General features: G+C 39.3%; 1 pseudogene; it reads left to right on the top strand.

Annotated features, from left to right (window-relative positions):
* LOC116272396 overlaps window positions 1-23,641 on the top strand; it is an 82,463-nt pseudogene extending 58,822 nt beyond the window's left edge.
* The last annotated feature ends 2,422 nt before the right edge of the window (window positions 23,642-26,063 follow it).

The following is a 26,063-nucleotide window of genomic DNA, read 5'->3' as shown; positions in this document are numbered from 1 at the left end:
TATGTCAAAATACATTCTGTGTCTCCAGGACAGGCATGAGAGTCACATTATCAGGGTGCTGGACTCAAGAATATGTCATAATTCTCTCTATATGCAGGACCCAGGCAAAAGAGTAACATTATGTAGGTGCTGGGTCCTTGTATGTGTGCTCATGTGTACACTCACATGTTCGCTATTGCATAAAAATCTCTATAACATCTGAGAACCTTATACAAGATGCATGAGAATTGCAAATCTCTCAGAGGCATACATGCTTATATGGACTTATGACCTTACATATTGCCTAATCCCCTCCACTCCTTGTGAAGGCCAGAGAGAAGTCACATTACCTAAGTGCTGGGCTCATCAATATCTCACAATCTTGTTACTGTAAAGGCCCAGACCGAAGAGGATAATCACATCACTTAGGTCATGAGCTCAGATATATGGACCAATGTCACCAGTAGGCAGGTCACAGGCAGAAAAAGAGTCGTAACACCAAGGTGCTTCTTTAGGTATTTGTTACATTTTAATATGTGGGCAGAAACCAGGCTAAAGAGCCATGTCACGTGGTCCCGGGTCCTGATATATTCACAAATCCCCCTTAAAAATGAACCCCCTTAAAAATGAACCTAGATGCAGGTTTCATTGTTACATCATAATGTTTCATGTGGGCAGAGCCAAACAGGAAGGCACATCACCTAGATGATAGTCCCAGAGATATGTTGCAAAGTCTTCTTTGAAGCATGCCTCTGGAAAAAGAGTGTCATCACTTTTGTGCCTGGTCTAGCAATATATCATAATTTAGAGGGGCAAGTCCTAAGCAGAAAAACCATAGCACCTACATGATAGGCCCTGTGATATGTAAGAGTATCCTCTTTGGGCATAGCCCTGGCAAAACTGTATCATCACCTGTGTGCCTTGGCCTTGAAATATGTCACTATCCTGCCCTGTTTGCAGGGCCCATTCCAAAGAGGTGAGTTATATCTTCCATGTGATGGACACAGTGATGTATCATAATGATGAGTGTGGGCATGGTGCAGGCAAGAATGTAACATCACCTGGGTGCTTGATCCAGTGATATCACAATTCTTACTTAGAGCGGGGACCAGGCAGAAGAGTCACATCACTTCAGTTTTGCCCTAGATAGATATCAGAATCACTTATGTAGGTAAAACCAATCTGACAACTGAAATCACACAGGTGTGTGGTAAAGATATATATTACAGTCATTATGGAATAAAATTTTAGGGATTAGTTTTACAATAGCACACACCCTATTTTCATGTAGGACAGTTGCCTTCATCCATCTGTGAAGACGATAGTTCTTACTGTTAGCTGAATGTACATACCATAGAATTTCCTATGTGTGCAATAAAACTTTCTGTACCACACTCTCTATATAATACTCTCTATAAACTCTCTATACACAGTTATGAAACTCTCTATACAACACTCTGTATAAACTGTTATGACAATCTCTATACAACCCAAGGGCAGTATAAAATATGTGAATATTCTAATATTCTGTAACCTTTGTAACCGAAAAAGATTCCGGTCATCACTCATGTTCTGAAACATAGTTATAAGAGTCAACATTTCTCCAATTAGCTGGAGTCACATATGAAAGTATTTATCTTGCTGGTTAGCTGTGCCTAGGTATATGTCACCATCTCCTGTGTGGTTACTAAACAGGCAGGACAACCACAACACCTAAATTCTAAGCCAGAAATATTGCAATATTCTCTTGGTAAGCAAACAGAAAAGTATACGGCATAATGCCTCTTGTTAAGAGTGTCCAGGCGGGAGAGGAGAGTCAAATCACCTAAATGATGGGCCCAGAGATATGTCACAATTCCCCCTGTTGAAAGAGCCCAGGAAACAGAGTCATATTGTTTGGATGCAGTGCTTGGAAATGCTACACTCTTCACTGGAAGCAGGATTCAGAAAGGAGAGAAAAGCCACCTAGCATAGACGATGGCTCCACAAATACATTACAATCACTTCTGAGGACACCGTTAAGACAAGAGGGTCAAATCAGCAAGGTTCAAGGCACAGGTATGTCAAAATGTAATCTGTGGGCTATACCTAGATAGCATTAATAAGACACTCAGGAGCTGGGCAAAGGTACATATCACAATAACACCTGTGAAAAGGTCCAGGAATTAGAGTTACCATCCTGCACATACCTTGTCTTTAGATACAAGAGTCATTATTAGGGCTTTGATCTGGTCTCAGGTTATAACACTATATTGCCTGAGGGCAGGGAGAAGAATGGAAACTCATAGCACCTGAGTGGGTACTGGTTCAGTGAAATGTTACAATATGGCATGTGGGAAGGACTAAGGAAGAAGAGTAACATCACCTGGATGCTGATTTCAGTGACATATCTAAATCCCTGCTGTTGACAGGGATTAGGCAAGGGAGGAGACACACATCACCTAAGCAGTTGGCCTGGGTGTATGTCACAATGGCCTCTATGTGCAGGACCAAGGCAATAGAGCGACCTCACTTTGGTGCTGTGTTCAGCAATATGTTACAATCTCTCTGGTTGTTAGGGCCCAGGCAAGAGAAAAGAAACATCACCTAGGTGCTGAGCCAAGTGACCTGTTACAAGGCATGTATGGTCACAATCCCACCTAGCAAAGAGTCACATCACCTGTGTGCAATACCCAGTTATGTGTCACAATACACCACAATTACAGGGCCAAGGCAGTAGAATGAAGTCACATCACCTATAAGATGGAGCTAGATAAAAGCCATCATGCTCTTTATAGGGAGGTTTGGGGTCAATATTTTACATCAGGTGGGTGCTGGTCCCAGTGATATATAAAACTGCCCTTTCTCACATTGCCAAGAAGATGTTATATACTCCTTAAGTGCTTGGTACATGTATGTCACAATTTCCCTTGTGGTCTGGGCTCAGAAAGGAGAATCAAAACACACAGATGCCTGGCAAAGTCATACTTCCCAATCACACATTCAAAAGTCTTCAGAAATAAGTTTCAGAGTTCTACACAAGTACTGGCTTCAGGTATGAGAGTCAACACCTCCTATGAGTTAGGTCGAAGTACAGGAGTCACACTCTTAACAACGCGCAGGATGCATGTATGAAAGTTCCAAACCCACTTGAAGATTGTGTTTAAGTAGGAGAGTCAAAGCACCACAGCCCTGCTACATCATGGTTCAAATGTCACCACACCACCTGTATATCAAATTTACATATGAGAGTAACAATGCTTATGTGTGTGAGATTTAGTACCTCATTTGTAGGTTCTGTTCATGTGTGAGAAGGACAATAGTGTCAACTGGGTGCCCATCAAAGAGTGAAGATAGCACCTGGTTGCTTGTGCCAGTTATGACACTCTGTATCATTGACTTTATATGATATGCCTGAGTAGCACTGAATTCTTATAGGTGAGAGATCTAGGACTTTACTCATGGGGGAAAGACTGGCTATGAGTGCTGAAATCTCTCCTCTGGCTGGGCCTAGGAATGAGAGCTCTTATTGTGCATATGAGCTGAATCTAGGAATATCTCACAATTTCACCTTTTGACAGAGCCAAGACAGAAGAGTCACATTAACTGGGTGCTGAGCCAGGTTTACATTATAATATCCCTTGTAGGCAGGACCCAAGCAGTACAGCATATTAACTGGGGACAGTTCCAAATAATTTGTCATCATGCCCACTGGGACCAGATCACAGGCATAATAACGGGTTTTCTATCAGAACCCAGTCTATACGAGAGATGTTGATTATCATAACTGGGTTTAGGGCAATACGTAAGATTGTTCATCAATAAGAGCATGTAGGCCTCAAAGTGGTTTGCAACTCTTATGTATGTTGCATAAACCTTTGGATGTTGCAGAGTGTGTTATACAATCACCCAAAACACACGTGAGATTGTTACCCCATGCATACAGGGTTGAAAAAATAGTGGATAGTCATACCCCCAAGGTACTAAGTTAAGCAATGTGTTATAATTTCCTCTCTTGGCAGAGTCCAGAACAAAGTGGAGAGTCACATCATCTAGGTTTTGCACTTAGTGATATGTTACAATTTCTTCACTGGGCAGGATCCAGGCAGGAGAGGAGAGTCATATCACATAGTTGCTATATGGAATGCTACTTCACCGTGTCCCCTGTGGGCAGGGCACTGAGAGAAGAGACACATCATCTAGTTGATAGGCCAAGACTTACGTGATTATATTCCCTGTTGTCTGGGTTCAAGCAGAACAGTCTCATTAGTATGATTCTAACCCAGCAATATTTCACAATGCACCATGGGAAAGAATTTAGGCCAAAAGTCTCAACACTGGGGTGCTAGGCCTAGTAATATGACACAATATCCTTATCTTTTAGATGACACTTTTAACTGTTAGACTGGTGTGTATAAGAGTCACAATGTTGGCTGGGCATGATGGCTTATACCTGTAATCCCAGCACTTTGGGAGGCCGAGACAGGTGGGTCACTAGTTCAGGAAATTGAGACCATCCTGGCTAACACGGTGAAACCCCATCTCTACTAAAAATACAAAAAAATAAATAAATAAATTAGTAGGGCATGATGGTGGGTGCCTGTAGTCTCAGCTACTTGGGAGGCTGAGGCAGGAGAATGGTGTGAACCCGGGAGGTAGAGCTTGCAGTGAGCTGAGATTGCACCACTGCACTCCAGCCTGGGTGACAGAGTGAGACTCCATCTCAAAACAAAACAAAACAAAACAAAACACACAAAAAAAACAGTAACAATCTCATGTGTGTTTTGGGTGATTGTATAACACACTCTGCAACATCCAAAGGTTTATGCAACATACGTAAGAGTTGCAGACCACTTTGAGGCCTACATGCTCTTATTGATGAACAATCTTACGTATTGCCCTAAACCCAGTTATGATAATCAACATCTCTCGCATAGACTGGGTTCTGATAGAAGACCCGTTATTATGCCTGTGATCTGGGTCCAGAAATGAATCACAATCTCACCTGTAGCAAGGTCACATGTAAGTCATAATTCCATCTTTATACTTGATTTACTTGTTAGACTCAACACTTCCACAGTGAGCTTTGTAATGTGGCATTTGCTCTCACCCGCAGTTATAATCAAGAGTCACGATCTTAAGCTTTTGCTGAGTCCTGTTACCACCCAAGAAGTTTATAGAATATGAGTTAATGTTTTAATCTTCTGTGAGCTTTCTACAAACATGCAACTCATTATTTCACCTATTGCTGTAAGCGTAATGATAAGAAGCAAAATATCTGTTATTGATGGAATCACAATTTATGTTTGATTATCATGCCTCTTTATTGAATCAATATAAATTTAATAATCAATTTTTAGGAAAAAACGTGGCAGGAGAGTCGCACAACTCTACTGTGCTGTGCCAAGCAATATGTCACAATGCCCTCTCCATACTGGTTCTAGAAATGACAGTTACATTAATTGGGTAGTGGAACCAGTAATATGAATAAATCTTAAATGTGGGAGAAAAATCAGACAAATGAGGAGAGCAAAAACTCCTACAGAATGGGAACAAGATATTTAAAAATACTTTCTGTTGCTCTGGCACAGGCAGGTATGTTACATCATCAGGGTGGACGGCCCAGCAATATGCCATAATTCTCTATGCATGCTGTACCCAGGCAGAAGAGAGACATTATCTGGGTGCTGGACCCTGCAATATGCCAAAATTCTTTTTCATGGGCCCAGTTCTGGAAAAAAATAATAGTCATATTACCTCCTAAGTATTGGGCTTAGCATTATACCACATCACTATATTGTAAAGGCATAGGGAGAAGGAAAGATTCACATTACTTAAGACACTGAATCAGATATAAGCCCAATGTCCAGAGTAGGGAGGGCTGAGGCAGAACAGAAGAGTCGTATCACCTAGGTGCTTCCCTAGGTATATGACACAATCTAATGTGTGAAGTAAATCCAGGCAGAAGAGCCACATCTCCTTGATGCTGAGTCCTGAGATGTTTCTCAAGGCTCCTTTAGGACAGGAACAAGGAAACAAAGTTACAACAAATAGGTGCAGGTTCTATCCTCATGTCACAATGCTCCATGTGGGCAGGCTTGAGCAGACAGTCAAATCACCTGGGTGATATGCCAAGAGATACGTCACAATGCCTTCTTTGAGGCATGGCCATGGCGAAATAGTACCATCCCCCTTTTGCCCAGCCTAGCAACGTGTCACTATCCAAGTAAGGTGGACTCAAGCAGGAAAGCAACATTGCCTAGGTGATAGGTCCAGAGATTTGTCACAATGGTTTCTTTAGGACATGACCCTAGCAAGACATTACCATCACCCACCTGCGTTGCCCAGCCATATGTCACTATCCTGCTCTGTACTCAGAGCCCATTCTAATAGGGGGAGGTATGTCACCTAGGTGGTTGACACAGTGATATGTCACAATGATTTCTGTAGGCATGGCTCAGACAAATATGTAACATGACCTGGGTGCAGGATCTAGTGATGTGTCATGACATTTACTGAGAGTGGGGTCCAGGCAAAAGAGTCACAACGTTTAGAAATTGGCCCAGGTAGGTACCATAATAATATATGTGGGCTGGAACCAGTCCGGAGAGTCTTATTGCACAGGATCTCAGCCACGATTTGTATCAAAATCACACTAACAAAAAATTACCTGGCTGACATTTACAATATCACATATGACCTTTTTTTATGAGTGACAGGTGGCTTAATACATGTGAGATGGTGACAATCCATAATGTTCCCTCAGTGTGCATTTGAGACTCAAAATTTCACTTTTCTTCTGTTTTTTTAATAACACTCTGAACAAGCCAAGGGTTTTATAAAATATCTGAGGTTGTTATAATCTTCTTTAACTTTTTTCCCAGAAAGAGATTTAATCACTTGAGTTTCTAAAGCAAGTGATGAGTGTCAAAATTACTCCTATTTGTGGGGTCCACATATGACAGTTGTTATCATGCCTGTGATCTGTGTCTAGATATATGTCACAATTTACTCTGTGGTAATAAAACAGGTGTGACAGCCAAGTAATCTAGATGCTGAGCCAGAAATTTTGCAATATTCTCTTTGTTGGCATGTCCCTGGCAGAAAAGCTGCACAACTTTGGGGTTACACTCAGATGTATAGCACAATGTCCTTAGTGGGAAGTGTCCATACAGAAAAGGAGGCTCATATCTCCTAAATTATCAGCCCTGAGATATTCCACAATGTCTCCTGTTAAAAGAACCAGAAAAAAGAGTCATATCATATGGATGCGGTGCTTAGAAATCTGCAATCCCCAGTGGAAGCAGGGTCCAGTCAGAAGAGTAGAGTCAGATAACTAGGTCCAGAAACATGTTACAATACTTCCTGGGGATATTGTTAAGACAGAATAGTCAAATAACTAAGGTACTCAGCTGAGGTATATGTCCAAATCTCATTTTCTGGCTACACCTAGGCAGGATTATTGAATCCCTCAGGAGCTGGGCAAAAGTATATGTCACAATAACACTGGTGGAAACTTCCAGGAATGGGAGTCACCATCTTGTGCATAGCCTGGCTCCAGGCTTAAGAGTAATCTTTAGTTCTCTTCTCTGGTCTCTGCTATATGGCACAATATCACCTGTGAACTGACAGCAAGCAGAAAGCCCACATCACCTGTGTGGGTGTTAGTCTAGTGAGATATCACAATCTATCTTGTGGACAGGACCCTGGAAGAAGAGGCACATCATTTGTTTGCTGGTTTTAGTGATACACCAATATTCCCTCTGTGGGCAGGGCTTGGGTAGGTGAGGAGACTCACTTTACCTAGACAATTGGCCTAGATATATGTCCTCACCTTGGCACTGGGTTTGGCAATATGTCACAATCTCTTCTGTGGTGAGGGTGAGGCAAGAGAGGAGAAACATCACCTAACTACTGAGCCAAGTGATATGTTACAAACCTTCCTGTTGGCAGAACCCAAAACAGGGAGTCACATCACCTGGGTGCAGGACCCAGTTATGTGTCACAATGCACTGTAAGTTAAAGCCTAAGGCAGTAGAAGGGAGTCACATTGCTTACAGGATGGACTGAGATATAAGCCACAATACCTTTTATAGTCAGGGATTAGGCAACAAATACACAGCACCTGGGTGCTTGTCCCATTGACATGTAAAACTCCTCTTTCTTGGCAGGCTCAGGCACCTTTGCTTATGTGTATGGTTTACATTTGTCACAATTTCATCTGTGGTCATACGCTAAAAAGGAGAGTCAAATTATTCAGACACTGTGCTAACTTTTATATTGTAATCACACACTAGAAATTCATTTAGAGATAATTTTCACAGTCTCACACAAGTCCTGGCTTTGTGTATGTGAGTCAACACCTCCTATGAGTTTGGTGGAAGCAGAGAAGTCACAATCTCAACAATGGGTCAGATCCATGTATAAAATGCCCAGTCCCACTTGAAAATTGTGTTCCAGTAGGGGAGTCACAGTCTCACAGGTGTGATGAATCGTGCACTGCCAAACTACACATTAGTCAGATTTGTGTATCAGAGGAACAATTTCAAGCTTCGACTGCTCTTTTTGTAAGACTTATTACCTTATTTGCAGGTTCTATTTGTGAGAGATTGACAATCAGGTCAGCAGGGTGTGCATTCAGGAGTAAACAATAGCGCCTTGGTGCTGATCCCTTTATTATACTCTTTGCATCACTCAGCCTTTATATGATATGCCTAAGTGTCATAATCCTCTGTGAACCCTATACAATTAGTAGACCCATTGCTTTACTTATGGTCAGAAGACTGGTTATGAGAGTCAAACTATCTCTTCTTTCTGGGTCCAGGTATGATTGCAATACTTGGGCAAGTGTGCTGAACCCAAGGATATGTCACAATTTCACCTGAGGGCAGAAACAAGGCTGGAACATCTAATCACCAGGATTCTGGGCTCAGGATACATTATAATCTTCTCTGTAGTTGGGAAAAAGTCAGAAGAGTAACATCACTTGGGTATAGCCTCAAGTATTATGACACCATGTCCACTGTAGACGAGGTTGAAGAAAATGAGAAGAATCACACTTAAGAGCAACTTAATGAATTTTACAATATGTAAAGCCAGAAAATTAACTCTCCCCTCAGGGCTTTGTATAATGTAGCACCCCCATAGTCTAAATTAGAGAAGACTACTAACTGCCTGTTTTTCGCTGTGTGCTCAGCGAGCCTTATTTGTTCTCATTCCTAGTTTTGCATTCCTTAAGGCTCAGTGAGTTCCTGCTTCACCTCCCTAGTGCAGCTGCAGAGTTCCAAAGTTCATACAAAAACGTGGTCTTGTCACTTAGCTCCTGGCCACTCACTGCTTAAAAGGTGGCTGCTTTCTTTGACCAGTGCTCAGACTTTCTGGACACTAGTCCTACTGAGCTGGTGATCACCTTAATAATACAGGGCTCTTCTGAACTCTGCTCTGTCTCTCCTGTCTCTAATTGTCCCATTACGTTTCTTATCATAGGGGCTCATCTGGGACTGTAGATGGCAGGTTTTTGTCTCCTCTTTCTGTGGGCTAGAGCACAAGGATGCGGGAGACTTGGGATCCTTGGCCAACTGGGTAAGACTCAGCTCAACAGGAGAACAGCTCTCTCATCTCTTAGAGCCTTCCCCTGACAGCACAAATGAAACCAAGTCAGGAGTAGCAGGATAGTCACAGGAGCAGCACGCAGGCGCACTACTGAACCGGTATAAGGTTGGACCATAGGAAAGCCCATCTCATAAGGAGGGAAAGGGAGCTTGATCATGTCCTGACGAGCAACCACTAATCCAATCCAAAGTGGCTGGGGGCAGCAGGAGTACCCTGACAATTTAGATGAACCTCGTGTTCCCACTAACAAGTGAAAGTGGCTTACTGCATCTGGAAACAGGGACTGGGAGTGATGTGTGTATGTGTGAATCTGGGAGCCTAACTAGGCTCACCCAGGACACCAGAGGGGTTCATTTCATCTGATGATGAAATCTGGAGCAAAAGAGGTGTGTGAAAGTGTATGACAGAGACGGTCTTGGGAGAGGCCAACATGAGGAGTGATGTGGGGAGGTGCAGATCTGTTAGTACAGACTGTGTCCTCAGAGGTGAGCCAGACCTAGGTCACTGCATAAGGCTGACAGGATTAGCTTCATAGCTTTACAGCAGTAGTTGGCTGCAACCTGGCCAAGCAGCATCCAAACTTCCTGTAATAGGATCCAGTCTGGTGTATCAGAGAGTGAAAGCGAGAGTGAAAGCTCGCTGTGAAGGTGGAAATAAGAGGAAAAGCATCAAAACCAACCCATTAAAATGTATGTTGAAGAACTTTAGAAAAGGCTTTGGTGGTGATTATGGAATGAAGTTAACACCTCAGAGGCTAAGAACCTTTTGTGAAATTGACTAGCCCTCTTTAATGTAGGCTGGCTGGCTGAGGGAATCAGAGATAGGGAAATAATTGGCCGAATGTTTCAAGTGGTCACTGGGGTTGGACAAAAGCCTTGGCACTCTAATCAGTTTCTGTACATAGACTCCTGGCTGAGCATGATTCAAACCCATCCCTAATGGCTACAGGCCAGTTTTGAAGATTCTTGTAAGACTCAAATGTATCATACAAAACAAAGAACAATAGAAACTGATCCAGGCTGGGACCCAATTCAGGTCCAAGGACTGCTGAACTTGCTGAGATACCAAAAGGCTCAGATACAAGGAATAAAGGCAGAGTTCTTGGCTGCAGCCCTGGTTGAAAAGGTTAGATTGCAAGAGGATATGGATGTGGTTGTGGATGTGGTCATGGCAGAGAACAAGCAAGGCAACGTCAACAGACCAGGACACATCAGGAAGGTCAGCCTAGACTAGATAGAGGTCAGTGGGTGAGACGCAAGCAAAGAAAGCATTATAAAGATGAATGCCCACAGGAAAAAAAGGATAAGGGCAACAACCTGAGACAGAATGATTGGACAGGGCCTTCTTCAGCTGCTGGACAAAGCGTAGCAGAATGTGACATGGATCTAATTAGACTGACAGGAGCCAATGACTACCTTGAGAACTGAGACAAACTGGGCTCCATCTCTTCAGTCCCTGAAAAGCCTATGCTCTTAATGGTACTAGAGGGCCAAAAAATAGACTTTATGGTAGACATAAGTGCTGAACACTCGATTGTGACTCAAACAATTGGGCCGTTATCAAAAGACTGCTAATATTATTGGGGCCACAGATATCACAGAAAACACACCTTTTTGAAATCAAAGATAATATGTATTATGGAGACTGAAAAGTCCAACATAAGTTCTTACATTTGACAAACTGCCCATTGCCATTACTAGGAAGAGACTTATTACAAAGCTTCAGGCTCAGATCTCATTTACACGGAGTGGAGATATGACTTTAAGCCTAAGGCAAATAAAGGCTATGGCACTAACTCTTATTACAGTATCCAAGGCTGAGGAGTGGAGACTTTATGAAAGTTTTACACGAGTGTAAAAAGAGTACAGCACAGCTGAGAAATAAAATGTATTCACAGACTTACTTCTTAAGTTACCAGGAGTCTGGGCAGAGGACAATCCCCCAGGGTTAGCAGTAAATCAAGCATCTCTTATAAAAGAGCTACTATGAGGAACCTACCTGGTGCAGATCCGTCAGTAGTCAGTATCCCATTCCCACAGAGGCTAACCAAGGGATTGCAGAGCACTTCAAATGGCTTCTTAAATTTGAAATAATAGAGAGATGTGTCTCCTCATGGAATGTGCCCCTATTGCCAGTGTTAAAACCTTCTGGCAAATACCAGCCTGTAAAAGGCTTAAGGGCAGTCAACAAGGTGGAGGCTACACTGCATGTTATTATGCCTAACCCACACATTATGCTTGGACAAATACCTGTTAGTGCTACTTGGTTCACATGCTTGGACATTAAAGATGCTTTCTTCTGCATCAATTTAGCCCCTGTAAGCTGAGACATTTTTGCCTTTAAGTAAGGCCCATCTCAGTATACCTGGGCTAGACTTCCCCAAGGATTTAAAAACTCCCCAACTATATTTTTAAAAGCTCTAGCTTCAGACTTAAAGGCTTTAATGCCACTTAGTGACTGATACGTCTTCAAGTGCTGTGGAATGCTGGCTATAAAGTATCTAAGGAGGCCAGGAGTGGTGGCTCAAGCCTGTAATTCCAGCACTTTGGGAGGCCGAGATGGGCGGATCACGAGGTCAGGAGATCGAGACCATCCTGGCTAACACGGTGAAACCCCGTCTCTACTAAAAAGTACAAAAAACTAGCCGGGCGAGGTGGCGGCGCCTGTAGTCCCAGCTACTCGGGAGGCTGAGGCAGGAGAATGGCGTGAACCCGGGAGGCGGAGCTTGCAGTGAGCTGAGATCCGGCCACTGCACTCCAGCCTGGGCGACAGAGCGAGACTCTGTTTCAAAAAAAAAAAATATCCCTGAGCTGTTCCTCTCTTGCTATGGCATAGCGCTGTTCTGAAAGATGAGTCACAGAGCTGTAACACTGCAAGAGCAGTAATGCTATCTCATCAGCTAAGCTATTTTTTTTCTACCTCTGGTTTGACATTGAATTCTTTCCTGGACAAAGCCAAGAAAGCAGGGGGCTTAGCTCTGTTTGGGGCTTGCCTGTCCTGCATTGTGTCTACCATACTACTCCAAGATATAGTAAACTACAAGTTAAGCAGATGAAGTGAATGCAAATACTTTAAATGCAAAAGTTAAAGGTCACCAAAAGAATTGAATAATCAACACAGAGAATGCTTTAATGCAATGTTTTCATAATCCAAAATAACGCAATAATCATAATTATAATATTTTTAAACATAGCATATTATTCTTTATTTTGCTTCCTGCTTCAATATTCCTTAGCATAGCATTAATATTGATACTGATCTTATCTTTCCATAAAATATTTTGTTCCACATTAATTTTTTATTAATAATTATTTATGACTATTGCACTGAAACATAGATCTTAATTACTGAGGCTTTTAAATCAATAAATCTTAGTAGAGTAGTTTTAGCCTTACAACAAAATTGAGTAGAAAGTACAGAAAGCTCCCTTACATCTGGTGCAGACATGTACAGCCTTCCCCGCTGTCAACATTTCTGATGAGAGTGGTATGTTTGTTACAATTCATAAACCTACACCAACACATTATCTTTCAATATCTGCAATTTACATTAGGGTTCACTTTTACTGTTGCACATTCTATGGGTTTTGGCAAACATGTAATAAAATGAATCCACAATTGTACTATGAAACAGAATAGTTTCACTATTGTGTACTCTAATAATCACCTGAGTTGTGCCTGTTTATTCCACTCTCCCTTGTAAATCATTGTGATCACTAATCATTTTAATTCTTCAACAATTTTTTTCTAGATTGTCATATATTTGAAATAATATGTGTAGCATTTTCTGATTGGCTTATTTCACTTGTAAATATACATTTAAGTTCTTTCAATGTTTTTTCATGACTTGAAAGCTGATTTTTTTCATTGCTGCACAGTATTCCATAAATATTCCATAAACCACAGTTTATCCACTTAACTGCTATAGAACAGATTTTGATGCAAACATGTTGTTAATTTAGTTGGAAAAATTCCAAGAAGCAAGACTGATGGATGAGATTGAAACAGTATGTTTACTTTTGTTAAAACAAAACAAAGTCTACCAAACATCTTCTAAATTTGCTGTTATTGTGTTTTCAATATTTGCAATTTTATGTTTAATTTGTTATCACATTCACAACTCCCCAGTAATATATGATATTTATCATCCTGTCATGTACTCATTCTCTTAAAGTCTTAACTATCAGGAAAGCAAAGGAAGAGGATACATGAGACTTGGAATTGGAGGCTTCAGTGAGCTACGATGGCACCGCTGCAGCCTGGGGACAGAGATCCTGTCTGAAAACAACAACAACAACAACAAAAAGAACAAACAAAAGAAGAAAAGAAGGAAGGAAGGGAGAAAGGAAAAGAAAGAGAAGAGAAGGGAAGGGAAAAAGAGAAAGAAAGGGAAAGTAAGAAGGAAGAATTTGTCAGCAAAATAGTGACTTCCAAGCAGATTTTTCGTGTTTATTCCCTAGGATTCATTACATACAAATTTGGTTTTCCGTGTGTTTACTTGTTTTGTTTTGAGACAGGGTCATGCTGTGTTACCTAGTCCAGAGTGCAGTGGTGTGATCTCGGCTTAGTGCAAACTGCATCTACTGGGTTTAAGGGATTCTCCAAGCTCACCACCGGTAGCTTGGGACTGCAGGCCCATGCCATGACTCCTAGCTAATTGTATGTACTTTTGGTACAGAGAGGGTTTCATCATTTTGCCCAGACTGGCCTGGAACTCCTGGCCTCAAGTCATCTGGCCGCCCTTGGCCCCCCAATGTGCTGGAATTATAGGCATGAGCCACCAAGCTGGGCCTACACATAGGATTTTTCTTTCCAAACAATTCTTGATAAATCATTTTTGAAATTATCTGCCATCTTATTTTCCACATCACTATAATATTGCAAAGATTTCTTATATCTTTTATGTTTCTTTCTCTTGTTAAATTATTCTCATTAGTTATTCTTCCATGTGTGTGTGTATGTATGTTTGTGTACTCATGCATGTGTATTTGTTCATTTCTTTGTCTTCCTTGTTTATGCATGTAGAAGTGTAAGTATACAATAATATAATTAAACTATTGGATGTTTTATGTGATGCAAAACATCCAAAGCAACACAATTTTTTGAAGCATATTTTGTATATTTTTGACCAGTCTCTAAACAAAGAAGGAGTGCAAGTAAACCTCTAGGTCTCACTGAAAATAAATGTATTTACAACAATTCTATATATTTTTGAGCCGTAAACTATGTCACATGTACTGTGCTCAGTAAATTATTAATTTTATGATGACAATATCTAGTAGGTACCATTATTATATTCTTTGTTGACTGGGTAAATTTCAAAGATTAAGCAGTCTAACTTCACACAGCTATTAATTGGTGAAGGTTAGATTTTTCTTGGTTTGCCTAACTTTATATTTTACAAATCACCACATGCATTATAGTGTCTTGCAAACATTAAACTTTTGGTCCAATGATTATTAACTGCTGCCCTAAAAAAGTTGCCTATTTGCACAGCAAGAAAAATGTTTCACGATCTGGCCCTCCCTTCCTGTGTCCACTACTGACATTCCCTGATCTTTGTATATTTAGCTCTATTTCACTGATCATAAAAAAATGAAGGTTATTCCACCAAGTTGACTTTTACTTGTAACACTGCATGTTTCTGCACATTCTCACAGCAAATATCTATGTATCTGTTTTTGCTTTTCTTTCCATCACACAGATTTTAATAACTCCATTCATCTGCACGTTTTATCTCTGCCTAGACAATGTTTCTTAGTAGTATACGTAATACATAAAAAATCATTTTCAATCTTGCTTTTTACAATGTCTTTATAAGAGACAGTTTTCTTTAAGTATGTATGGAGGTAAGATTTGTTAGTTTAAACCTTTCTTTTTAGTAATAGACTCCTACAACTGTGTAACTTTGAAAGGCTTGCAACAAGTTTCCTGCCTTGCAAATTTGGGCTAATAAAAATTATACAAATGTAATGGGACTTCTAAAAATGAACTTTTTATAAAGTATATGTAGATATTTTATCAAAGAGGCTGATCTTTATTATTTAGAAAATGACATTATGTGTATCCTCTTTTAAAAAAATACTGTAGCATTTTCTCATACATCTTACGGCATCAACCATAATGTATTAGTTACATATCTATTTTTCCTGTGGTGTAGTCTCACCAGCTAACTTACTAATTCTTTATGTGTATTAGTTATCAATTAAGTATAATATACTACTCAATTATATATAACATTAATAAACACATTCCCTCAAGTAACTATCAATAGATACAAAGGGAACTATTATCTGTTCAAAATGTAAAAGGTGTACCCATAATGTAGACAGAGCCACGGTTAAATTAATGTTTTTTCTGCTAAGACTGTGACAAAAAGAATGTGAGACTAAAATGCTGTGCCCAGAATTGGTGGATTCTTGTTCTCCCTGACCTCAAGAATGAAGCTGTGGACCTGCGCTGTGAGTGTTAACAATTCTTAAAGATGGTGTGCCCAGAGTTTGTTCCTTCAGATGTTCAGATGTGTCTGAAGTTTCTTCCTTCTGGTGGGTTTGTGGTTTTGCTGACTTCAGGAGTGAAGTTGCAGACCTTCCCGGTGAGTATTACAGCTCATAAAGGCGCATGAACTCAAAGAATCAGCAGCAGCAAGATTTGCCCTAAAGAGCAAAACAGATCCCCCACCATAAGCAAAGGCACCTGAGCTGGTTACCAGCCAGGTGTTTCCGGCAGTCTTCTTTTATTCCCTTATTTGACACCACCCACATCCTGCTGATTGGTCCATTTTACAGAGAACTGATTGGTCTATTTTGTGGATAACTAATTGGTCTATTTTACAGAGAACTGATTTGCCCCTTTTACAGAGAGCTGATTGGTCAATTTTGACAGAGTGATGATTGGTGTGTTTACAATCCCTGAGCTAGACACAGAGTGCTGATTGGTGCGTTTACAATCCTTTACCTGGACAGAATGTTTCTCCAAGTCCCCACTAAACCCAGGAGGCCAGCTGGCTTCACCTGGTGGATCTCGCACAGGGGCCACAGGCAGAGCTGCCCACCTGTCCAGCACGGTGCACCGGCACTCCTCAGCCCTAGTGTGGTGGATGCTACCGGATGCCGCAGAGCAGGGGGCGGTGCTCGTCAGGGAGGCTCCAGTGGCACAGGAGCCCAAGGCTGGGAAGAGGCTTGGGCTTGGCAGGCTACAGATCCCGAGTCCTGCGCCTCGGGGAGGCAGCTGAGGCCCTGAGAGAATTACAGCACAGTGCTGGTGGGCTGGCACCGCTGGGGTACCGGGCGCACCCTCTGCAGCTGCTGGCATGGGTGCTAAGCCCCTCACTGCTGGGGCTGGCGGCGCCACCTAGCAGCTCTGGGGCCCGAAGAGCCCACGCCCACCCGGAACTCGCGCTGGCCTGAGAGAGCCGGGCGGCGCAACCCGGTTTCACGCCGGAGCCTCTCCTTCCACACCTCCTCGCAAGCAGAGGGAACCGTCTAGGGCCTTGGCTAGCCCAGAGAGGAGCTCCCACAGTGCAGTGGTGGGCTGAAGGGCTCCTCAAGCGCCGCCAGAGTGGACGCAGAGGCCGGGGTGGCCCGAAGTTGAGGGCAGCTAGCATGTTGTCACCTCTCAGTGCTACAGTGGGTTTTGGTAAGAAAGAAACTAATTATGCCAATAGATTTGTAACCACAATTTAAACATCACATTGTACCGTATATATAGTTTTCAAATATAATTATTTAAATGGGACATTCTGCGTATTGCAGCTTAAGAAAATTACAATAATTTTTCTCATCTCATTTTTGCAAACAAGTTTTTGTCAGGTACTTTTTAAAATGTAGCATTTGTCCTTGAAGTCACTGCCCCTTTCACTCTGTATGTTACACATTTTACCTATTTAAAGTCAGAAATACTAAAAAGATGCCAGCCTCTGTCAGGAAATTTCACTTGAGTTTTCAACACAGTATGTAAAAGAAAATTATCTTTTGTCTTACTTATTGTTATCTAAATATCGATTTTTAAATTTTTATTGTTTTTTGCCATTTACAGCAAAATGGTGGAAGCAGATCGACCTGGCAGGCTTTTCTTTGGTGGCCTCCGTTTAGAAACCAATGAAAAGATGCTTAAAGCGGTATTTGGGAAATATGGTCCCATATTGGAAGGCAACTGTTATATATATATGTGTGTGTGTGTGTGTCTGTCTGTGTGTTGGTTATATATAGATTTTTCAAAGTAAATATATGCCCAGTATATTTACTGAGTACATAAATAAAAATATGTATTTGTTTTTAAAGTGTTACTTTCAAGTTTCTCTTCGATATTGGGAAAATTCTCATGGCAGCAGGTGAAGGCTCTGTGGTAAAGGTCACCTACTGCTAAGAAAGGAAAATGAACCAAAAGTAAATGTGTTGTGGAGCTGGGGAACAAATTGGAATAAAATAGGCTGAATATGCAGGTGACTTAGTATTAAGAGTCATGATAATGATGTGAAATGCATTTTTTTTTTTTTTGGTTTGTTAGGACTGTGGTGAGTCCATTATATAAATGTAAAGTGTTTTCATGTATTTTAGTTCTTCTGATAAATGATTAGGAAACCAGCAAGTTCAGATGCTTTGTATTTATTTTGAGGACACTGCAGATGCTAAAAATGCTGCTGAAGATATGATTGGAAATGTAACAGGCCCTTATTAATAATATCGTAACTGTTCTTCACTTAAGAGCATTTCAGGGTCTTTTTAGTATCACTGAACTTTTAAAGATGGCATAATGTCATATGAGCTCAAATGGTTTAGCCATCCTCTTCTTTTTGCCATGTAAGTGCAAGTGTAGTTGGAAGGATATTGGAATAAATGTTACATAAATCAATATATGGTGATCCTATTTGTATGTTAGTATTTAAAGTATAGATTTTCAGAGCTTTCAAGCAGCTTTAAAACTTTGAAGGAACCCTCACAAAAATGAAAGAAATCAGTCAGTATTTATTAAATGCTATTAATGGAATTACTTCCAATTCATGGAAATACTTCTATAGCATAGACAAACTATGGATAGACAGACTTACAAAATGGAAATTTTCTATAGTGAGACATCTAGACAGACTCACAAGAAGGTAAGATTATTTTGCATTTTCTGAAAATACATTCTTGAGAAAGTATATTTAAACAAGACATTTACATTTAAGGAAATGTTAAGTACTTGAAAGTAGAAAATAATATGAGTACATTGAAGTTGGGTAACAGAACTACTAACTCACATTTTTGACGCATCCTTGCTCCTTTTCTCCTTAAAATATTTTTATCCTATCACCAGAGTGATTTATGTAACATGAATACCTAATTACTCATTTTCCCAGTGTGTTTGAGGACTTATTTGATCCAACCAATGGTCTCTGTCTTATTGAATCTTAAATTCTAGGGATTGTGTGTTTATTACAGCTTTAAACTTTTGTGTAATTCTATTACCTACTGAATTCCTTTATATTACCATCAAAATCATAGCATTCTGGATACTTTGGAGCCTTTTTGTTTTATAACATTATCCCAATCTGTTTTTAGGTGCCATTACTCTTTGTGCTTTACCAATATGCTTTTTTGGACTTCTTAAGAGTTATTCTTCACTACATGTGTCTCAAAAACAGCAACTTATGCTTCAAAAACAGCTTAGATTTTACATTTTCTTCCTCATTGTATATTGGGGGTATTTGTCCTCACTGTACCATGTATTAATCTATTGATTATTAAATTGTTTTTAGTACATATTTAAGTTTTCCTAGTTGCTTTTATTTCTCTTACATCTAGCACAGTTCATGGTACACAGCAGAAAGTATATTTTTATTCACGGTTATACTTTCATATTTTAAATTTTTGTAGAAACTGAAAGTTGCTTTTGGCTCATGGTTTTGTGTTAGGTATGGAAATAATTTTGACTTACGTGTAGTAATCCATGATAATTTCTTTTTCCCCATAGTTTTCAAGCACAAGAACAGGTGATTTCTGTAGATGTTATTTCTAAATTACTTCATCTAACATATCTTATTGTGTAAGAACAAATATAAGTGTAATACGGACACAAAAGTTAAGAAGGAAAATAAAGGAAGTACTTACAAGTTTCAGAGGGGAATGAACAGTTTAAGAAAGGTTGGCTGATGAGTAGCTGGAAATACAGGCGCCTGCCACCACCCTGGCTAATTTTTTGTGTTTTTAGTAGAGATGGCATTTCACCGTGTTAGTCAGAATGGTCTTGATCTCCTGACCTCATGATCCGCCCGCCTCAGCCTCCCAAAGTGCTGGGATTACAGGCATGAGCCACTGCACCTGGCCATAAAAAAAAATTTTTTTTTAAAAACAGAAGATGGTGGATACACTCTTAGATCTCAACATGACTTCTTCTAGGGGACCATTTCCAGTTAAAAAAAATCCATCAAGAAGCGGATGTCCTTTTCCTAAAAAATCTGCTCCTTCTGGGCCAGGCAGGGTGGTTCATGCCTGTAATTCCAGTACTTTGGGAGGCCAAGGCAGGAGGATCACAAGGTCCGGAGATGGAGACCATCCTGGCTAACATGGTGAAGCCCATCTCTACTAAAAATAAAAATAAAATAAAATAAAATAAATTTACATGGGTGTGGTGGAAGGCACCTGTAATCCCAGTTACTTGGGAGACTGAGGCAGGAGAATGTCCTGAACATGGGAGGTGGAGCTTGCAGTGAGCGCAGATTGTGCCACTGCACTCCAACCTGGATGACAGAGTAAGACTCCATCTCAAAAAGAACAAAAAACCCTGCCCCTTCTACTGTGGCAAGAAGCAATAGTGGGATGCGGGGGGCCAAGGTAAATGCTACCTGATAGACAGTTGTTTTTGTATGACTAAAAATGAGCTATTTTAACTGGGCTTAAATAATATTTATTAATACAATTACTAAGATTGTACAAGGATGTTGAAACCTTATCACAAGATTCTTACTGTAGGATTGGGAATTTTATGAGGAGAGAATTTAGTTCTAAGCAACATGAGGTCAACAGTAGGATTGAATAGAAGTAATGTTTTTGAGAAGTATGAGATTTCAGACTGAACAGAAGAAAACAAGACAATAAAGTGGAGTGGCAGTTCTTGGCAAAGAAATTTAAACAGAACAAATTAAAATTCTTACCTAGTCCTCCATCATAATATGGAGGAAACTGAAAACTGCCATTTTCAATTTTACATTTCACACGTAGAGTATTGGTGAAGTTAAGTATTTATTGATTTCAGAATACACAAGCATCACATTTCCATTAGAAGACTAGCCAGTGAAAACATCATAGGTGAAAGACTGACCTCTAGGAAGTAGCATGTGAAGAGTATGTTGAAGGACGATATTTTCTATGTTTGAAAGAGGTACATTATTGTAATGACCCCTTTAAGAATATTGCTAACTGCAGTACAAATAAATATTGGCCACCATTAGAAGAGCTGCACTAGTACATTTTAATTTGTCAACATTTAAGATAGAGCCAATTACTTAGAGATAAAGGAGCACTTTTATGTAAAAATTTAGCATGCGGTCATTCAAAGGTAGCAATATTTGTGTGTGAGAGATGGATTGAAAAACATGGGAAAATCTACCTTTTTCAGTTGAGAAAGGACATTGTATGTAAACTATATTCAGTGAAGAGTTTAATGGTTTTACATGTTTTCCTTGTGTCATTAGTAGTCATCAGTAATTCATATGAAAAGAAAAATAATAACTAACTAGGTATTAACAATTAAAAATGAACTTTTACGTAAGAATTAAAGTCTACCTTCAGTTTCGTTAGAAAAAATGACTTTGTGGGAGCCATGGGATTAAGAAAAGTCAGAGGATATACTTAAGTTGTCATGAGTGTTTAGTAATTTAGAGAAAGAAGAAAGGAGTCATACAAGAAATAATTTTAAAAAGTTGTTTTAGAGAAGAAAAAGTGTTTCAGATTTTGTGTTCTTTACTTAATATTTAATCATTTTAACATTAAATGTCCCATGTCAGGTGGATGAGAGAATGCAGAGGTCTTTCACACAGAGAGCCAGGTTCTTCCCAGAGAAATGACCTTGTGTCACCAGGAGATAAGGTTTATGCAACTAAGAATAGGTAAGGGAAAACTGGAAAAATGGTCAACTTTTGTTATGGTTATGAAATCTACGTAACAAAATTAAACATTTTAAGGTAAATAAATGACATTTAATACATTCTATGTGGTGCAACAGCTACCTCCATCTAGTTCCAAAACATTTTCATCACTCCAAACTACAACCCCACTACCAGTTAAGCAGTTCCTTTCGTTTTCTCCCTTCCCTCAGCCCCTAACAAACAGCAACCTGTTTTCTGCCTCTGAAGGTACCTGTTCCGGGTATTTCACGTTGGTGGGCTCAAACAATACAGGACTTTTTATAACTGTCTCCTTTCCTTTGCAGGATGCCCTGAAGGATCGTTTACATGGTAGCACTTCTTTCCTTACACAAGCTGCTGACCCATTATTTTATTTGGGTTGTTTCCACTACTGTATTTCTATATACAAATATTTGTTTGCATACACTTATTCAATTCTCAGTATAGATGAGTGGAATTGCTTGGTCTTATGATAGTTTTTTGTTTTTTTTTTTCTTGAGGAACCACTGCATTTCTGCATAGTAGCTGCGTCATTTTCTATTCCAACTAACACCGGGTTCCAAATTATCTACATCTTCTCAAACATTTGATATTTCCTGCTTTTTAAATTTTATTTCCATTCCAGTATGTGTGAAGTATAGTATCTCATTTTGGTTTTGAAATGCATTTTCTGAATAACTAATTATGATTATTTGTTCCATGTGCTTTTTGAACATTTGCGTATTTTATTTGGAGAAATATCTATTCAAGTATTTGGCCCTTCATTTTGTTTAAGTTGTAAGTTATTTATGTTTGGGATACGAGAAGTTGATAATTTAGAATTTGTTGCTTTAACTTACGGAAGCAGAATTCATACGAGTTCCTGAGACACCAGGGATGATGGTCCACCACCTAGAGGTTATGGATACCATGATTATGGTCATTCTAGTCGGGATGAACATTCCTCTGGAGGATATAGGTACTATAATAATTATTGGTTTTGTCAAATAGATTTCTTAAGTTGTTCCTTTCTTAAGGTTTGACATTAGTAAACCTTTTTTAAATTTAGTGACCGTGATGGCTATCGTAGGGGCCATGGTAGACATCATTCTGAACTTTCAAGTGGAAGTTCTTACAGAGATGCACATCAGAGTTATGGTAAGTGTCCAGGTGTGATTTGTAAACTATAGTATTATATTAATAGGCCACATCATTGTTTTAATACAATTTTAAGGAAAATCATAAAGGAAAAATATAACACGTTTAAACACTGAGAATTGTTAACAGTATAATGCATAGTGAACATGTAGGTGAGAACTTCAGTTCATTTTCAGAAAATGTGCCATTTACTTTAAAATCAGCTTTCTTATGCTTGGAAATACTATTCTTATACTTCTTTTAAATAAAACCTTTTGACTATTTCAGGCATAATTAATATGCTATCAGTGAAGACAGAGGAAAGAAGATTTTCCAAATAGTACTTTAACTGATACATGCATTAGTGATACCATTAAAAATGTTTAAATATAGTTCATTATAAGTTATATATTTTATCAACCTTGCAGTGACCTCTCATGGTGCACCACCTGCATGAGAGCGCCTTGGATGAGTTATGGTGGGAGCAGTCACTATGATTATAACAGTACATGAGACAGATACGGCAGAAGTCAGGAGAGTTACTCACGGAGCTGCGGTGATTTATATTCCTGTGGTCATGAGCACGGTTGCCAAAAGGAATGAAGGAATCTACCTTCTGTGGATAGGGTGCACCTTTCTCCTCATGAAAGATATGGTAGCTCAATTTATGGGGCATCTACAGAAAGTGGTGAGGGAAACCAATGTGTAAAAGGAGCCCAAAGCAGATATTAAAGGAGCTATTAAAACTAATAGTTACCTTGGTACTCAGGAGGCAGAGGCAGGAGAATTGCTTGAACCCAGGGGGCAGATGGTGCAGTGAACCCGGATCTTGTCACTGTACTCCAGCCTGGGTGACAAAGCGAAACTGTCTCACAAAATAAAAAGAATAAAAGAAAAAAAAACCCAGAAAGATAATAGTTATTGCATACCAAACCTTGCTTGCAAATCAAAAATTAAAATGTTATTTCTGTAACATTATGTGAGTACCAATAAAACAAAATGTTGATTTTAGGGGGAGAGGTAGATCCTAACTTCCTCCATGAATTTTCTGAGGTATTATGATAAAATGGAATTTTTTTCAAAGTAATTTCATAATTGTTAATGCTATTTGAAAACTATTAGATGATACAGCTATATTAAAATTTTCAGAATAAAATTATACATGTAATGCATAATGCCTGATTTTATTGCTACATGCTTAAAAGCAAATTAAATAGGATATTGAATGGTGGTGTTTGTTGAAATTTTCTTTTATAGCTTTGAATATAAATAGATACAAAAGTAGGCATAGGTTACGTCTCCCTTGCAAGCTGCACAGGTTTTCTAATTAGGCTGTGTTTCTCTTTAATAACTTAACAAGTTTTAAAAGTTTGAGAACTCTTCAGAAAGACTACAAAACTGTCTGCCTCACCATAAAATGTTTATAATTCAAAAGAATCATGTAGGTCAAAGGAAACAATTAGATCTGGTTGATAGTAAAGTTTAAGACATCCAGAACATTCTTGAAGCATTCTGTGACTAATGGGGGATAATGGTGATTAAAACATTTTTTTCCACCTAAATAAAAACTGAACCAGCTACGTTTCTTAAGTACATACCTTAATGAAACTTAGTGTTCCTAGTTTAAATAGTGGAAAATAAGTGTTTTTACATGGGAGGGACTCATGTTAATTATTTCCTATAATATTTGACAATGGTTGTTGTATGTAATAGTTTAGCAACAAGTTCTTATAAATAGAAATTATCTAGAAGGCTTGAAATTTTATCAGATTTTTTTTTTTTTTTTTTTTTTTTTTTTGGCAGAGTCTAGCTTTGTTGCCCAAACTGGGGTGCAGTGGCTGAATCTTGGCTCACTGTGACCACTACCTTCTGGGTTCAAGCTATTCTCCTGCCTCAGCATCCTGAGTAACTGGGTTTACAGGTGTGTGTTACCAGGGCTGGCTAATTTTTTTGTATTTTTAGTACGGACAGCATTTCACCATGTTGGCCAGACTGGTCTTAAAATCCTGATTCACCCTCTTAGGCCTCCCAAAGTACTAGGATTACAGGCATGAACCACCAGGCTCAGACTATCCGATTTAAATGAAGATATGAATAGGAATGCTTTAAACCTCATGGTTTTTGGAAAGTGAAATATATAAAACATAAAACAACATAATAAGCTTCAGAAAGGCGATTATGTAAAGGTTTAAGATAACATCTAATGATAAAAATGAAAAAATTTGGACCCAAATAAGTAAACCAATTAATTTTCCTGATCATACAACCTAAAGAAATGAAATACATGAAGCTCCAGAGTTTTACAGTCCATAATTCTTAAAATTTACAGACTAATCTCTAAAGAGGACATATTTTTATGAGAAAATTTTGACAAGATCATAATTTGTATAGGGTAAGGTTACAAATAATTTTGAAGGCAGAAGATACCAACTTTGATTTTCAAGTGAGTTATTTATGTTATGAAGTTGTGTTTTCATTCACCTATAATGTAGGATTGTGAGGATTAAGTGAAAGGATACAACTCCTTCGTCTTGTGTATCTTCACAATAGTAAAACAAGAAACAGTGTCTGTCCAGGTGTGATGGCTCAGGTCTTTAATCCCAGCATTTTGGGTGGCTGAGGTGGGCATATCACTTCAACTCAGGAGTTTGAGACCAGCCTGGAAACATGGAGAAATCTTGTCGATAAAATAGACAAAACATTGTTGGATGTGGTAGTGTATCAGTGTAGTCCCAGATCCTTGGGGGCTGAAGTGGGAGGATCACTTGAGCCCATGAGGTCCAGGCTGCAGTAACCCTGTTTGCTCCACTGCATTTCAACCTGCCTGACAAAGCAAGACACTGTCAAAAACAAAACAAAACAAAAGGACAAAGTGTCTATGGTACTCTGTCTCTAGGATATTTTAACTCTATCTCCATGAGACAGTCTGTCCTAATGATTAAAAAGTATGGGAAACAGAAAAGTAACATGTAAGATACAATTGATCAACTTTGGAATAAGAATTCTGTTTCAACAAGTTAGAATAAATTCTGAAAAGCCTGCATATAACAAGAGCTAAAGCCTTATTGCATCATTTTTCTTAGGAACATAATGCTTTTGAATGAATAATAGGATAATTTTTTAACATCTTTGTCCACAGGCATTGCTTAAGAAAATATGTGGACTTGGTGATTTTTAATAAATATTTCTTGTAATCCCAGAGGTTAAGAAGCCCAAAGTCAAGGCATCAGCAAATACAGTGTTTAAATGTGGGGTCACTTCCTGGATTTTAT

The sequence above is a fragment of the Papio anubis genome, chromosome Y (genome assembly GCF_008728515.1).
Source record: "Papio anubis isolate 15944 chromosome Y, Panubis1.0, whole genome shotgun sequence".
Taxonomy (NCBI): domain Eukaryota; kingdom Metazoa; phylum Chordata; class Mammalia; order Primates; family Cercopithecidae; genus Papio; species Papio anubis.
Note: the sequence above shows the minus strand (reverse complement) of the source record. Positions and strands in the feature narration are given on the sequence as shown.